This window comes from Cajanus cajan, chromosome 3, assembly GCF_000230855.2.
Source record: "Cajanus cajan strain Asha chromosome 3, NIPB_CcT2T_4, whole genome shotgun sequence".
In the NCBI taxonomy this organism is placed as follows: Eukaryota; Viridiplantae; Streptophyta; class Magnoliopsida; order Fabales; family Fabaceae; genus Cajanus; species Cajanus cajan.
In genome coordinates, this window is record NC_138519.1 from 21441555 (window position 1) to 21448163 (window position 6609).

Here is a 6609-nt window from a genome sequence, read left to right on the forward strand (position 1 = left end):
GAACTCAATACGGCCGTATTGAAGCTTCAATACGGCCATACTGAAGTCAGTACGACCGTATTGACACTTCAATACGACCGCTGCGAACTCAATACGGGCGTATTGAAATTTCTGACTTTCAATACGACCGTATTGAACCCCAATACGACCGTATTGAAGTTCAAAAATTTCAATACGGCCGTATTGGCCCTGTAGGCCGTACTGCGCCTATTCCCTATAAATATGACGTCAATTGGACGTCATTCCACACTTTTCAACATAGTTTGAACCCTCTCCTTGAGTATTCTGGGGTTTTTGAGCAGTGTTCTGCCCTAGAAATCACTCGGAGAGTTGATCCGACGAAGTTCTTGAGCCCCGAGCCATTTTGCTTGAGGATCGAACCTAGTCGAGGGGAAATCTCTTTGATTCCCTTAGTTAAAATTTTGTTCTAGGAGAGCGAGGAGCGGGCTTGTAGAGCGAGGGAACGCCAAAACGCTTCCCAGTTCATTTTTTATAAAAAGCACGCTTCAAGAGGTTTCCCTTCAATCCTTCCTTTTACTGCTTTCTGTGTGCATATTTAAACTGTCATCATGTAGATAGTCAATTCATAATTGTTTAGAATAAATAGGGGTAATTTAGTAATTTTACGCTGTTATTTTAGAAAATAATCTGTCATAGGGAACCCGAAAGGGGCGCTGTGGGGTGCTAACACCTTCCCCACGCGTAACCGACTCCCTTACCCAACTCTGGTTGTAGTGGCCAAAGTTGATTTTTAAATCAATTGCCTTATCCCTTTTTCCAATGTTTTGAGTAAAACATTGGTGGCGACTCCACGAACCCTCCTTTTATGAAAACCTCTAATCCATGGAGGGTCCCGCTTGGGATTAATATGGATTAGTGAGCCTTTTAATAAAATTGCTCGTTTGACGAGGTCTCAGTTTGAGAATAAGTCATTCTAGCAATCCACTATTTTTAAACAAATAAACGAGTCCAACCATCCTTCGCGAATGCCGAAAGCCCGTTTCGGGCCGGTGGCGACATCGGCTTTTTCTGTATTTTGCCTTTTCTTCTGATTTGGCTTTTTCTGTATTTTGCCTTTTTTATGTTTTTGGCTTTTGCTGTACAGAATTTAAATTGCTAGAGAATTTAAAATTCAGTTATTATGAGAGAGTATTATTTCGGCAAGCCTCTCCAGGCTCAGTTATTTTGTAGGAGTATTATTTCGGCAAGCCTCTCCAGGCTCAATTATTCTGAAGGAGTATTCTTTCGGCAAGCCTCTCCAGGCTCAATTATTCTGAGAGTATTCTTTCGGCAAGCCTCTCCAGGCTCAGTTATTCTGAGAGTATTCTTTCGGCAAGCCTCTCCAGGCTCAGTTATTCTGTATGATGCTGTTGATTTTCTGAATCTTTGCATTTTGCTTGCTGCTGTCATACACAAGCAATTTTCTATTTTTCTATTTTATGCGGTTGCCTCATGATAAGGTCTTTGAGTGTGCAACTAATGTGTGTGTGATGCACAAATGCAATACAATTTTTTTATTTTTGTTCATTTATTTAGAAAAGTGAGTGGCTCTCCCTTTCCTCTTCTTCTTGGAGGACTTTCTGTCATTGACGCGAGGGAGTATTTTTGTGAGCCTTTATGCAGGAGATTATGGATTTTACAGGAACCCCTCCAATTTTCTTTTATTGACCGATTATTAATGGAATTTCGTACAATTTTATGAAAAACCAATTCAGAGGCATAATCACATGGTCAAGAGAGAAAAGAAACAAATGGATATTTTATTGTTATTCACAAATGTTTATACAGAAAGATATACAGAAGGAAATTTCTGAAGAATGGCTGGCCAAGGTAGGCTATACATTTTTGGCTTAAACAATTATATCTGTGATTGCTGCCCTTCCCGTTCCCTAGTTGCTTCGGGTGAGATGCCTGAGCCAGGAGTGTAGATGCTGCAAGACGCTTGGTTCTAGAAGATTATCACTTGAACCGCCCTTCGGTTTTCGATTCAAGTGATCGTTGCTTGCTTTACTTTTTGCATCTTATTCTTTTGCCCCTAATTTTTGCCTAGGACATGTCCTAGCGGGGATAATTTTGCCTTTGTTTTGCCTAGTACCCTTGTACTGGCGGGCTTTTCGTTTTGCCCTAACTTTTGCCTAGGATGCCCTTTTTGGGTTTTCATCCTAGCGGGCTGATGCAAGCAACGTCTTCAAGCATAATACTTCTTTACCACGTCAGCGTTGACTGGGTATCGAAGTTCTTCTCCGTCCATGTCTGTGAGAATCAATGCTCCTCCGGAGAAGGCTCGCTTCACCACGTATGGTCCTTCGTAATTTGGGGCCCACTTTCCGATTTTTTCCTTTTGAGCTGGTAGCAATTTCTTCATCACCAGCTCTCCCTCATGGTAGATTCGAGGATGGACTTTCTTGTCAAAAGCCTTTTTGATCTTCCTTTGGTAGGCTTGACCATGGCATATGGCGTTCAGTCATTTTTCTTCGATAAGGTTCAATTGGTCGTATCGACTTTGAACCCATTCTGCCTCGGAAAGTTTTGCTTCCATGATTACTCTCAGAGACGGTATCTCGACTTCAACCGGCAGAACTGCCTCCATTCCATAAACAAGGGAGAATGGAGTAGCTCCTGTGGATGTACGTACTGAAGTCCTATAACCATGGAGAGCGAAGGGTAGCATCTCATGCCAGTCTTTGAATGAGACAACCATCTTTTGTACTATCTTCTTGATATTCTTATTGGCTGCCTCGACTGCCCCATTCATCTTCGGTCGATATGGGGAAGAGTTGTGATGCTGAATTTTGAACTCTTTGCACAGTTCTTCCACCATCTTATTGTTCAAATTGGATCCATTATCAGTGATGATTTTGTTGGGAATACCGTATCTGCATATGATATTCTTTCTGATGAAGGATGTTACCACCTTTCGGGTCACATGAGCATACGATGCCGCTTCTACCCATTTGGTGAAATAGTCAATGGCCACAAGGATGAACCTATGTCCATTGGATGTCGTTGGCTCGATGGGTCCAATAACATCCATGCCCCACATTGCGAATGGCCATGGTGAAGCCAACACATTGAGTGGTGTTGGTGGGACATGAATGTTGTCGGCGTATGCTTGACACTTGTGGCATTTCCGGACGTATTGGTAACAATCCCTTTCAATGGTCGACCAATAATATCCTGCTCTGAGGATTTTCTTAGCCATTGCAGGCCCGGGGATATGGGTACCGAAAACCCCCTCATGTATTTCTTTGATTACATTTTGAGCTTCGACTTGGTCTATGCACCTCAACAAGACCGAGTCATAATTCTTTTTGTAGAGGGTTTCTCCAATCAACAGAAATCCCATGGCCCTTCTTCGGATATGCTTTTTATCATTATCGCTAGCCATATCAGGATATTCCCCTTTTGACAGATATTGTTTGATGTCATGGAACCATGGATGATCGTCAACAGCTTCATCTATCAGTAGGCAGAACGCTTGTTTATCGTGCCGCCGGATATTGATGATGGGCATTTCATGCTCCTTATCCAAGGCGAACATCGATGATAGTGTGGCAAGGGCGTCAGCGAACTGATTTTCCTCCCTTGGGATATATTCAAAGACGACATTTTGAAAGGATTGTATCAGGTCTTTGATATGCTCAACATATGGTATCAGCTTAGGATTTCAGACTTCCCATTCACCTCGCAGTTGGTGGATGACTAAAGCCGAATCTCCAAATACTTGGAGCTTTAGGATACCATTGTTGATTGCTGCTTGGATTCCTAATGCGCAAGCCTCGTATTCAGCCATGTTATTTGTACAGTCGAAGTTGAGTCTTGCCGTTAAGGGGATATGCTTTCCTTGTGGGGAGATTAATACTGTTCCAATCCCCTGTCCAAGCATGTTGGAGGCTCCATCGAAATACATGGTCCACGTATCATCCTTAGGATCTTCATGTTGTAAATGCATTATATCCTCATCGGGGAAATCATCCTGAAGGGATTGATAGTCATTGGTCGGCCCGTGTGCTAGGTAATCAGCTAGGGTACTACCTTTGATGGCCTTTTGTGTGACATGTATGATGTCAAATTCTGATAATTGCACTTGCCATCGGGCAATCTTCCCAGTGATTATCGGTTTGTCGAACACGTACTTAATTGGGTCCATTTTGGAAACCAACCAAGTAGTATGCCTAATCATATACTGCCTGAGCCGTTGTGTTGCCCATGCTAACGCACAACACGTCTTTTCTAGTGGCGTGTAGCGGGTTTCATAATCAAGGAACTTTTTGCTCAGGTAGTAGATGGCTTGTTCTTTCTTCTTTGTTTCATCTTGTTGTCCTAGCACAGCTCCCATGGACTCATCAAGCACCGTTAGATAGAGGATTAATGGTCTTTCCTCGACAGGTGGCACCAACACTGGTGGATTGGCCAAGCACTGTTTGATCTTATCGAAAGCTTGTTGACAATTCTCATCCCAAACTTCGGAATGATTCTTGCGCAACAGCTTGAATATTGGTTTGCACGTGTCAGTCAACTGTGCGATGAACCTTGCGACGTAGTTCACCCTGCCGAGGAATCCTCTAATTTCTTTCTCAGTTTTAGGAGGAGGCATTTCCATTATTGCCTTTACTTTATCGGGGTCCACCTCTATGCCTTTTTCACTGACGATGAACCCGAGAAGCTTACCCGACCGAACTCCGAAAGTACACTTAGCCGGGTTTAGCTTAAGCTGATACTTACGAAGCCGATTGAATAATTTTCTCAAATATTGAATGTGGTCCATCTCGTCTTTTGACTTTGCGATCATGTCATCCACGTATACTTCAATTTCTTTGTGGATCATATCGTGGAATAGCGTCACCATCGCTCGTTGGTAGGTGGCACCCGCATTTTTAAGTCCAAAAGGCATCACCCTGTAGCAGAAAGTGCCCCAGGGTGTAATGAAAGAAGTTTTCTCGCGGTCTTCTATATTCATCTTGATTTGATTATACCCGGAGTATCCATCCATAAAGGAATAGAGTGTGTTTGTGGCGGTGTGATCCACAAGTGTATCGATGTGGGGCAAGGGAAAATCGTCCTTTGGACTGGCACGATTCAAATCCCTATAATCAACACACACTCTAACCTTCCCATTCTTTTTGATGACTGGCACAATGTTAGCCAGCCATTCGGGATACTGGGATACAACCAAGAATCCCGCGTCCAATTGTTTTTCTACCTCCTCCTTAATCTTTAAGGACCATTCGGGCTTGATTCGTCGAAGCTTTTGCTTAATGGGTCGAAACCCCTCTTTTAAGGGCAACTTGTGTTCGACGATGTTGGAGTCCAAACCGGGCATATCATGGTACGACCATGCAAATACGTCCTTGTATTCCCTCAACAATTGAATCAATTGCGTTTTTATTCCATCACTGATATGGGTCCCAATGTTGACCTCTTTCAATTCTTGACCCTGCCCCAAATTCACGGTCTCCAATTCTTCTTGATACGGTTGGAGTAGACGAGCTTCTTGATCTAGCAGTCTTTGCAGATCCGGAGAGATGGTCTCCTCATCACTGTCCAACTCAACCCATTCACCTTCGGCTTTCGGATCCCGATCGGAGCGAACAATCACAGACATAATTATTTATTGGTTCTGTTTAGGTTTAGAATGATTAATATTAATGAGAGAGAGAGAATAGAACAAAATGAGAGAATAATGTGTGAAAAATGCCTCTTTATTGATATATGTATGTAAAATTGTACAAAACCCTTTATTTACATGAAAAGGTCCTCATGATCTCGGGTACTGATCATGAGTCCCTAAAAGAAAAAATGTGGAGGGGCCCTATCATGGCTTGCCCTTCTCTCTACTCCTGCTGCGGTAGAGGATTCTTGCTCACGTCGGGCGCCGTCGAATCGAAAGTGACCCACCCAGCATCGATAAGGTCTTGGACCTTATACTTGAGAGCTCTGCAGTTCTCCGTTGAATGCCCTGGTGCCCCCGAATGGTATAGACATTTGTCTTGTGGATTGTACCAATCGGGGTAAGGTGGATTCACTTTCTTTGGTGGAATGTAAGCTATAAGACGCGCCTCCACTAGCTTCGGCAGGAGATCGCTATAAGTGGTCGGAAGTTTATCAAACTTCTTCACAGAGTTGTTTTGCGATTTGCCTGACTTCGAAGCGGAAGAAGATGGAGAAATGGTTACAGCGTTGACTCCTCCTTCTTTCTTCTTCCCGAAGGCCTTCTTAGCTTCATATGGTTGGGAAGGCTTAGCCAGCTTCCCACTTTTAAGTCCTTGTTCCACCCTTTCTCCAATGGTGATGATGTCCGAGAAGAGTGTCGTTGTGTTCCCTATCATTTTATCGTAATAGGGACCAGTCAACGAGTTGATGAATAAGGACACCGTCTCCTTATCCGACAGCGGGGGCTCTATCTGTGCCGCCAACTCCCTCCAACGTTGGGCGTACGCCTTGAAGGATTCATCATTTGTTTTACTCAAGGCTTGAAGATCTGACCTATCGGGTGTTAGGTCGATGTTGTATTTATAGCGCTTGAGAAAGGCGTCGGCCAACTGCCTCCATGTATGTACTAGATTTCCATCTAGCTGCATATACCAATTGAGCGCAGTATCGGCTAAG